Here is an 11,201-nt window from a genome sequence, read left to right on the forward strand (position 1 = left end):
CAGGACTCAACGATTTTGCACAGATTATTGGAAGGTCAATGCCGTTAAAATTAAGCTCGTATCCAGTACCGAGATTGGAGGACAGTGTTGAGAAAGTTGGACAGCCAGTTACATCACTAAGTTGGACTTACTGCGCGGTTATTGGCAGGTACCTTTATCAGAGATGGCAAAAGGAATTTCTACATTTGTAACCCCAAATAGGCTTTATGAAGAATGCACCCATTCCAAAGACTCATGAACAGAGTTTTGACTGGATTAACAAACTCTGCAGTCTATTTGGACGATGTAGTGATCTTTAATAAGTCCTGGAAAGATCACATGGTACAGTTGGCAGAGCTCGTTGAATGACTACAAGAAGCAAAACTGGTGATAAACTTAAACAAAACTGAATTCATGAAAGCAGAGGTGACGTTCTTGGGACATAACATCAGTCATGAAAGGTTGACCCCACGAAATGCAAAGCCGAAGGTCATTGAGGAATTTCCATGACCAACCTCAAAGAAAGAAGTGCTTTGATTATTGGGACTAACCGGGTTCTGTCAGAAGTTTGTTAACCGGTTTGCTGAAGAAGAACACAAAGTTTCAATGGACAGAACAATGGCAGGAAGCATTCAACCATTTAAAAGCAATATTAACCACCAAAACTTCTCAAAATCCTTCAAAGTTGCCATTGAATCTAGTGACATAGCTTATGGAGCTGTATGCTACAGGAAGATGATAATGGGATTGAGCTGCTAGTTGGTTACTTTTCAAAGAAACTCAACATCCACCACGATCCAAAAAGAACTATTGACTTTGGTACAAGCCTTACAACATTTTAATGTATACATCACAAACAATGTGTTGGAGACGGTTGTGTACATGGATCACAATTCTCTTACATTCTTAGAATGCTTTAAAGACAAGAATATGAGACTATTTAATTGGAGTCTTATGTTACAGACTTTTAATTTTCAAATCGTCCATGTTGCAGGTTGTAAGAATATAATCGCAGATGCATTATTGCGGATTTAACTGATAAAATATAGATTAGATTGGTGTCTATTCAATGTTATGTATATGTGGGAAGCGGTTAGTGTAAACTTAGATTAAAGTCATACGTATGTCATGGTAATGTGGTTAACAAATAGAAACAAAACATAAAACCATCTTTTCATTACGATGGTTCATCCTTTTTTGAGGGGGAGGTGTTATGAACTTGTAGGTGTGTACTGTACCTTTGAGAAAGAGGAAGCTGGCCAGGACTGACTGAAAGCATAGAGTGTGCTGAAAATTTAAAAATGTAACATTTGGTTGACACGAATAGCTGGTGTTGTGTTGCCATGGTACAAAAACAAATTCAAGTTCGGCCAAACAGTTTAAATTATGCCCCAGAGACCAAAATCCATTTGAATTTGAATTTAATGTTTTGATGACATCAAACCAATGAAATGAATCAATATTTTGGGGTATAAAACTGGACATTTGAACAGGTAGAGGGATAACTGCCAAGAACACCAACAAGTACGGACTGCGAACTGGATAGTTCTCAGAAAGGTACCTGTCCATAAGAAAATTTGTGCAGCAGAAGATCGAAGAAAAGCCAACCTAGAAAACTCTACAGAGGAAAATCTACAAAGGAGAATCAACACAGCTGGCTGGTTTTGAAATGTGATTTTTTAAATGTAAATGTTATTTGGGATTTTATTTAATTTGACCAGTTTGTAGAGTGGAATGTAAAAGATAGGTTTAAGAGAAAGGAGTTGTAAATAATTATGGTTTTAATGTTCTCTGTTGGACTTAAAAACAAAATTGTCAATTTTTACTTTAAATTCTGAAATCTGGGATAATTCTTTGCCTCTCGAAATATAGCAGATTACAGCATGAGGTAAGCTTCTCTGTGTGTTGGGTTTAAATGAGCAGAGGGGTTTACCCCGTGTTGTAACACCAATTTCCAAAGAACATGGCCTCACTCTTGCCTCAATTAACCTTGGCTCCCGAGGCTGGTTTGAACTGGTCACAGATGGTCATGAGTCTGTGCACTGACAGTGGATCCAAGCAAAAGATGGCAATATCATCCAAGCACAGGGAGGCTTTGACCTGCTGGAATAGTCACCCCTCTCAAGTTCAGATCCTTCCTTATAGACTCAGCAAAAGGCTCTACACAACACCCAAACAAGGCAGGAAAGCACAGGCAATCCCGTTTGACTCCGGAACTGATCAGGAAGCTCCTTGATTCCTACCCTATTGACTGAGACCACACTACAGATGTTGGTGTAGAGCAGTCGGATCCAATTGTAGACTTTCTCACCAAAGCCCATTTTGGAGGCAACTATAGAGACTTGAGGGAGGAGCTGACCAGAATTGACTGGGAGAGGAGCCTAACAGGAAAGACAGTAGAACAGCAATGGCAGGAATTTCTGGGAGTAATTCGAGAGACAAAACATAAATTCATCCTGAGGAAAAAGAAGCATACTAAAGGGAGGATGAGGCAACCATGGCTGACAAGGGAAGTCAGGAAGAACATAAAAGCAAAAGAGAAAGCATATAATGTGGCAAACGGCAGTGAGAAGATGGAGGAATGGGAAACCTACAAAGACTAATGGAGGACTATGAAAAAAGAAATAAGGAGGGAGAATATTAAATGTGAGGCTAAGCTGATCAGTAATGTTAGGAAAGATTGCAAGAGTTTCTTCAGATATATAAAGGTCAAAAGAGAAGCAAAGGTGGACATTGGGCTGCTGGAAAATGATACTGGAGAATTAGTAATGGAGAACAAAGAAATAGCTGAGGAACTGAATAATTACTTTGTGTCAATCTTCATGGTGGAAGACACGAGTAATATCCCAAAAATTCAAGAGAGTAAGGGGGCAGAGATAAATATGGTCGTCATCACCAAGGAGAAGGTGCTAGAAAAACTGAAAGGTCTGAAAGTAGATAAATAACCTGGACCAGATGAGCCACACCCCAGAATTCTAAAGGAGATAGCTGAAGAGATAGTGGAGGCTTTAGTAGTGACCTTTCAGGTATCACTGGAGTTCAGGGAGGGTCCCAGATGACTGGAAAATCACTAAAGTAACCCCCCCCCCCCCATTTAAAAATGAAATAAGGCAAAAGATAGAAAATTATAGACTGATTAGTCTGATCTCAGTTGTTGGTTAGACTTTGGAGCCCAATGTGAAAGATAAGGTTTCTGAATACTTGGAAGTGCATGACAAAAAAAGGGCAAGTCAGCATAGTTTCATCAAGGGGAGGTCATGCCTGACAAGTCTGTTAGATTTCTTTGAAGAGGTAATGAGCAGGTTAGACCAAGGAGAACCAATGAATGTTGTCTACCTGGACTTCTAAAGGCCCTTTTATAAGGCGCCGTACAGGTGGCTGCTGAATAAAATAAGGGCCCATGGTTTCAGAGGCAAGGTACCAGCATAAATAAAAAATTGGCTGTCTGGCAGAAAGCAGAAAGTGATACAAGAGTCCTTCTCAGGATGGAAGCAGGTGACAAGTGATGTTCCACACGGGTCAGTGTTGGGGCCACAACTTTTCATTTTCTATATTATTGATCTAGATGAAGCAACTAAGGGCATTCTGGCTATTTTTGCAGATGATACAAAGATAGATGGAGGGACAGGTAGTATTTAGGAGGCAGTGAGGCTGCAGAAAGATTTGGACAGGTTAGGAGAGTGGGCAAAGAGTGGCAGTTGAAATACAATGTGGTAGGACTAATTGGTAGGAATGGACTAATTTCTAAATGGGGAGAATATTCATAAATCTGAAGTGCAAAGGGACTTGGGAGTCCAAGTCCAGGTTTCTGTTAAAGTAAACTTGCAGATTGAGTTGGTAGTTAGGAAGGCAAATGCAATGTTGGCATTCATCTCAAGAGGACTAGAATATAAAAGCAGGATGTACTTGTGAGAATCTCCAAGGCTCTGGTCAGACCACATTTAGAGTCTTGTGAGCAATTTTGGATCCCATACGTCATGAAGGATGTATTGGCCCTGGAGTGGGTCCAGAGGAGGTTAACGAGGATGAACCCAGGAATGACAGGCTTAACATATGAAGGACATTTGAGGACTTGGGATTATACTTGATGGAGTTTAGAAGGTTGAGGGGAGATCTGATTGAAACTTTCAGAATACTGAACGTGCTCGATAGAGTGGATGATGGGAAGATGTTTCCATTGGCAGGAGAGACAAGAAACCAAGGGCACAGCCATAGAGTAAAGGGAAGACCTTTTAGAACTGAGATAAGGAGTAACATATTTAGCCAGAGAGTTTTGAATCAGTGGAATTCATTGCCACAGAATGCTCTAGAGGCCAGGTCATTGAGTATGTTTAAAACAAAGGTAGTTAAGTTTTTGATTGCCAAGGGAATCAAAGGTGATGGGGAGAAAGTGTGGAAGTGGGGTCAAAAAACCTGTCAGCCCATGATCGAATGGCAGAGCAGACTCGATGGGCTGAATGGCCTACTTTCTGCTCCAATATCTTATGGTCTCATAACAATGAAACAGCTACCTCTGCACAAAGATTAGCGCACAATAATCACCTTTTCCCACACTACAGACACAAAACAGGTTTTAAGTTACACCGCCCATGGAATACATGTATTTCATAAGTATCAAATGTTCTTATTGTCTTCGTTAATACTTGGTTGGCTCCTGGCCAGGTGGCAAAGCACATGAACCTGACATGTGTCAATGTGGCTCCAATCCCTGCACAGGACACAGATGTTGCACCATGGAAGTCCTGGAACATTAGGTTTCTCCCCTCATGGGGAATAGGATGTAGGTAAGGGAGGCTTTATGAGGAAATGGTTCCACATTCTGTCTCGGCCTGCTATAATTCTTAGACATCACCTTCACCTGCTCTCTGTGTTCTTTTCAAGCATTCAAATTTTCTCCAGCAGAACATTCAATTTGGAAAGGCCGCTAACCATCATAATTTACTTGCCTTTGAGTACAGCCTTGAACTAATAAAGGAGCAGTCAACATACTGACCACCTTACCACTCCACTGTCCTCAGTCCTTCCACTCTACTGATAACTATCTGAGTTCTTTGAAGCCTGAAGTAAAGTTTCTGAAATAGAAATAGAACATATTGTCAATCAGTATACAAGAAAAAAGGGTGTAACTGTTGATGTTCTCCAAATCACCTGAGGGCCGTGCTATTTAAGCAATAGATATGAACTTTTTAAGGTACTAATTCACATTTTCTGAAACCTCCTTTGTAATAAAACAAAAGCAACGTACTGCAGAAGCTACAAATCTGAAGATGGTAAAGAATAGCATAAAAGTGGAAATAGAAAATGTACACAGAAGGTCAGACAATAATAGCTAGAGAGAGAAAGCATTTTGAATCTATAACCATTGACGATCAAAGTCACTGTGCCACCCATCCACTGACAACTTCCACAAGCCTTTGCAGGGCTGCTAATTTTCCAGAGACGGCTGCTATCGTATCTCTGGCGTACTGGTGTAGATATGGGCATCCAGAATCTCATGAATTCACACCATTCTTCAACAGTATTCTCAAGCAGGAGAGTTGAAGTGCTGCATGTCCAGAAGAATGGCCTTGACGTCATGGGAGAGGAACTCAGTATTCCTTTTAAGATAGCACAGTACTCCTGCTTCTGCAATACACTCTGCTAGTACACTCTGGGGTGGCACGGTGGCTCAGTGGTTAGCACTGCTGCCTCACAGCATCAGGATCCCAGGTTCGATTCCAGCCTCAGGCAACTGTCTGTGTGGAGTTTGCACATTCTCCCCGTGTCTGTGTGGATTTCCTCTGGGTGCTCCAGTTTCCTCCCAAAGTCCAAAGATGTGCAGGCCAGGTGAATTGGCCATGCTAAATTGCCCATAGTATTAGGTGCATTAGTCAGAGGGAAATGGGTCTGGGTGGGTTACTCTTCGGAGGGTCGGTGTGGACTTATTGGGCTGAAGAGCCTGTTTCCACACTGTAGGGATTCTAATCTAATCTAGTACTCTTATCAATGCTACACAACTGGCTACGGAAACCCATAATGAGCAGAGACTTCCAAAAGGCATTTGATACAGTTTCTCACAAAGTTATAACCGATGGAATAAAAGATGTAGCAGCAACATAGGTATAAAATTGGCTGTGGCAGGTACAGAGAATGGTGATTAATGGATGCTTTTCACACTGAAGGAAGGTTAGTGATGGAGTTTGCTTAGGGTCAGTGTTAGAACCCTTGCTCTTCCTGATATGAATTAAGGATCAAATCCTTGGTGTATAGGGCACAATTGCAAAGTTTCAGATAATATGAAATTTGGCAGTGTTATGAATTGTAGGAATATTGGATAAAATCAAAATTCTGAAGGATGCAGACAAGTTTAAAGAATGAGTGGACAAGTGGCAGATGAAGTTCAATATGGGTAAGCGCTGAAAATGTGTTGCTGGAAAAGCGCAGCAGGTCAGGCAGCATCCAGGGAACAGGAGAATCGACGTTTCAGGCATAAGCCCTTCTTCAGGAATGAGGAAAGTTTGTCCATGGGTAAGTTTGAAGTGACATTTTTTGGAGGAAGAACCTGGAGTCACAATATAGAATAAAGGGCACATTGCTAAAAGGGGTTCAAGAGAAAAGGGACAAGTCAGTACATGTGCATAAATTATTGAAGGTGGCAGGACAGGTTGAATCATTAATAAAACATGAGGTATCCTGGAACAAGCGAAAACAGAAATTGTTGGAGAAACTCGACAGGTCTGACAGCATCTATGGAGAGAGATAAAGAGTTAACATTTTGAGTCTAGAGACTCTTCTTCAGAGCAGTTAAGGACCAGGTGATTCGGCATGCGCAATTGACAGGCAGACATGCAACAATGGGCTGCCTATAAAGAGGATACGGTTGAATCCAGTTCAAAATGCCCATGAAAGAGAAAAAAAGGCAACCAAAATAAGAGCTATTGGATGGTGAAAGAATTAGGAAGTGGAGCAGAAAAATGATATGTATGGTGTGCTGAATAAAGAAAATTCAGAATAGAAGTGTGAAAGGAAATAAGAAAAGCAAAGACAGCCCCTGATATGAAAACAGCAGCTGCTTTAAAATAGTATGTAAAGAGAAAAAAAAATGGTGAAAACTAATGTCGGTCTCTTACAGTCAGAAGCAGGGCAATTTGTAATGGGGAACAAAGGAATGGCTGATGAACTAAATTCATACTTCGCTCTAACTTCACGAGGCAAGACACAAATACTGTAGCAGAAATTATGGGGAACACAGGGTTTAGTGAGTGGGAGAAACTGAAGCAAATCTATATTAGTAGAGAAATGGTGTTGGAGAAATTGATGAGATTGAAAGCAAGCCATGCCCTGATAATTTACATCCCAAAGTGTTTAAGGAAGTGGCCCAAGGAGTAGTAGATGCATTGCTGATCATCTTCCAAGATTCTTTAGACTCTGGAACCGTTCCTGCATATTGGAGGGTAGTTAATGTAACCCCATTATTTCATAAGAGAGGTAGAGAGAAAACAGGGAATTGTAGATAGTGAGTTCTTAATGAGGCAATTATCTGCTTTTCTAAGCCTCTGTACTACACTGATGCTTCATTGTGACTGAAGTGTACTGTTACTGAAATGTTGTTCTCTTTTTGGCATTCTTCAAAGATTATCTGTTCAAAACTGACACAGACATTATTGTGGCTGGAGAATGTGGCCACTCTGAAATATTGTCTTTTACTGATAATTATGGAACGTGTTATCAAAAATATTAATCCCAATTCATTTTTAGATTACATTTACATTTACTTACCTAACATGGCAAGGAAGAAATTTGTATGAACAGTGTAATAATCATGACTGTTTGAGACCATAATTTGTAATGTGCATTCTTGGAGAATGAATGACTGGTGATGAAGTATAATTGGATGCTAGCTGAGCAGTATTATGCCAGCACCTAACCTCTCTACAGTCAGCCCTGCCTCAGCTGAGGGCCACACTCTCTCAGAACTGCAAAGGACCCCTTCTGTACTAAGTTCTCAGGAGAATTCATACTCTCAACAAACAGTATTTCAACACCATCTCAATAATCAAAAACTGCACCCTGCCTCTATTTAAGATGAAGGGCTTTTGCCTGAAATGTCGATTTTCCTGCTCCTCAGATGCCTGACCTGCTGTGCTTTTCCAGCACCACTCTAATCTAGACTCTGGTTTCCAGCATCTGCAGTCCTTGTTTTTACCTTACTAAATCAGTGGATGCATAATTAATACAACCGCCCTTGACAAGGCCTAATATTCAAACAATTTTACTGTGTCCCTGAAGAGTAACTTACTCCACCTATTGTGCATGCAGTTGCAGTCCTTCTGTCTCACTGTTGTGCAGCTGATTTGTGATTGAAAATGGCATAGTTTCAACTTTATGTACTTTTGAGAGACTTGCAGACTCTGCTTGAGATGCAGGACGATGTCCCAACCTCCATGTTTTCTTTTGCCTTTCTGTCCCTGCTTCTCTAATGACCTTTCAGCATTCCCCCATTTATATTCTGCCTCATTATATAACATGTCCCTCATTGACCCCTAAAGTCATGGCTTTGTAGATTGCAATGCCTGCATCAGCTATCCATGCTCACCTGCAGAAGCCAGAGCAACATTGACTTTTAAAAACTCCTCCCCTTGGAACTCCCCATCCCCTTCTCTCCACTACAAGACCATTTCCTTTTATCCTGAATTTCCCCCTTTCATGGTAATCATTCCCTCAGCGACACAGTCCAACAAAGGCCATCCCAGATCTGAGTTTCCTACTTTTCCAGCACCCCATTGACTATCTCCTGGTAAGCCTCCTTACTACATCCTCATGATAATTGTTCTTTGACTTTCAGAAATTGCCATTTGGTTGAAGCTTATGCAGTATATTTGCTGCTTAGGTTGCTGGTAAATGCTGCAGATGTGACATTGATGTAGAACTCCTTTGCACAGAGATGTCCATGCCCTTGACTGTTCAATGCTCTTGATCATGGCAAGCTGCCTGCATGAAAAGGCAATGCAAGCTAAGGAGGCCATGTCTGTGCAGTAAAGAAACAAGCCATCAAGAGATCAGCTCCATTGAAGTGAATGCAAAGTGAGTGAGTGCGAAGAAATGACGCTAAGAATCAGAAGATGCATTCTGTATAGATGCATGAGATGCGTATGTGTTCCTGCAGATGCATGCCAGTCATAAGTATCCCTGACTCCAAAGTCAAGTCCTGAGGGGTTGAATGGCTACATAAGTTGGACTGAGAGCCATGATGGAATGGTAAGGTTGATGGTTTCCTCAAAATGACTTCCGTGGATGGAGGAAGGAGGAGAATGGTGTCCATGAAAAAGGCTGGGACATTAAGGATAGACAGAGCTGCATTAAGGCCAGGGCAAGCTTTTGGTGAATTACAGCCATGAAGCATCCAGTCCAACTTTCACATTGGAATGTGTGCTTCGATTTTCTTGGGGAAGGAGAAGGGAATTGGAAGTGGCTTAGAGGTGAAACAAATTAGGCTAATAATGAGATGCAGATGCAAGGAAATAAGGTTGTCACTGATTGATAGCAAGGTTCTGAATTAACTGATTAAGGCTTTAGAGGAAAATTGGGAATGTTTTTCTGAGCATTGAGATTCCAATATTTTCATTTTTGCTGTATTTTCCCAACTTTCACTGCCCATGCCACTTGAGGGAGTGGAATATTTTACACTTGGTGTTACTGTATTGTGATAGAATTAGGAAAAGTTTGATGAGTGAGAAGTAAACTTCAGCATGAACTGGTTGGACCCAATGGCCTGTTTCTGTGCTGTATATAATGTGTGGTTTGTGAGCCTTATGATCCAATACTGACACTGGACTAACTCACCTTTCAGTTTCCTGAAGTGTATGCAATTCCTCCAAATTCTTTACCTTCTCTCCATGCAGTAATTATATGGCTGCACTTACCATGAATATCAGTGAGAAAATTCAGAATGGGAATTGAGTGTTGGAGGGAGTTAGATGCACGCCTTTCATGTAAAAAATAAAAAGTTCCTCTCAAGATGAAGAATTTGAGCACATACAGCCCACTTCCCTATATTCACCAGTCTATGTTATAAAATGAAATTACCACATGACTTAGTTCTTTTTAGAAGTTTTCTCATTCTGTTTTGAGTTTACTGTTTACTGAGAGAGAGTATTAGAGGAGCCCAATGTTCAATTTTCATACACAGGATCTGAAGGATCAAATGCCTATGTTCAAATAACACCAGATTATAGTCCAACTGGTTTAATTGGAAGCACACTAGCTTTCCGAGCGACACTCCTTCATCAGGTGATAGTGGAGGGCTCGATGAAGGGGCGTCGCTCCGAAAGCTAGTGCTTCCAATTAAACCTGTTGGACTATAACCTGGTGTTGTGTGATTTTTAACTTTGTACACCCCAGTCCAACACCGGCATCTCCAAATTATGTTCAAATAGATCGCATCCTTTCTATTATTAACTATTGTGGGGACCGATTTGTGGGGGAGGGGGAGAGTTAGTAATATACTGTTCTGCTGAATGAGCATTATTGCATTAATTCTCATTCCAAGTATGGAGTTGGAGCATTAATAACAGACACAATAGTCCCAGAGTATTAAAATCATGACACAATAATCTCTGATGTGGAATATACAGCATTAATGCCCAAAACATTTAGGTAAAGGATTCTTTCCCAGAGAATTGTGGAGGATGCCGCCATAAGAAGTAATTGAAGTAAATATATAGAGACATATAAATGAAGTTAGAAAACAACATTGAAGAGAAAGGTAATTATGGTGGGAGGTGAAGATGAATGGGAGAAGGCTTTAGTAGGACAGAGTTCTGGACAAGCCACTTTGTTCGATTGGTCTGTTTCGACACTAGATGTGCTGGATTATCAGCAACGTCAATTCTTTGAGATAAAATAAAAATTGCCAATGCTGGAGACCGAAAGGAAAAACTGAAAGCGCGGGAGAAGCTCAGCAGGCGAAGGCTAACTCTGCTTTCTCCCACCAGACGCTGCCAGACTTGCTGAGTTTCGCTAGCAATTTCTAACTTCGGTTCAATTATTTGAAGAACCGAGGTGAATATTTTCGGAAGCTCTCCCGGTAGACAGACTGTTCTCTGAACATGACAGTTCGTGTGGTACATGTTAATTGAAGTGTAGATGACGTCCGCGAAACCGTGAGAGTCACGCCTGGATTTCAGTACAAGTGACAGGAGGTTAGCTACAGTGACAAGCCTAATCTGTCTCCTCTTCACTCT

Source organism: Chiloscyllium plagiosum, chromosome 21, assembly GCF_004010195.1.
Source record: "Chiloscyllium plagiosum isolate BGI_BamShark_2017 chromosome 21, ASM401019v2, whole genome shotgun sequence".
Taxonomy (NCBI): domain Eukaryota; kingdom Metazoa; phylum Chordata; class Chondrichthyes; order Orectolobiformes; family Hemiscylliidae; genus Chiloscyllium; species Chiloscyllium plagiosum.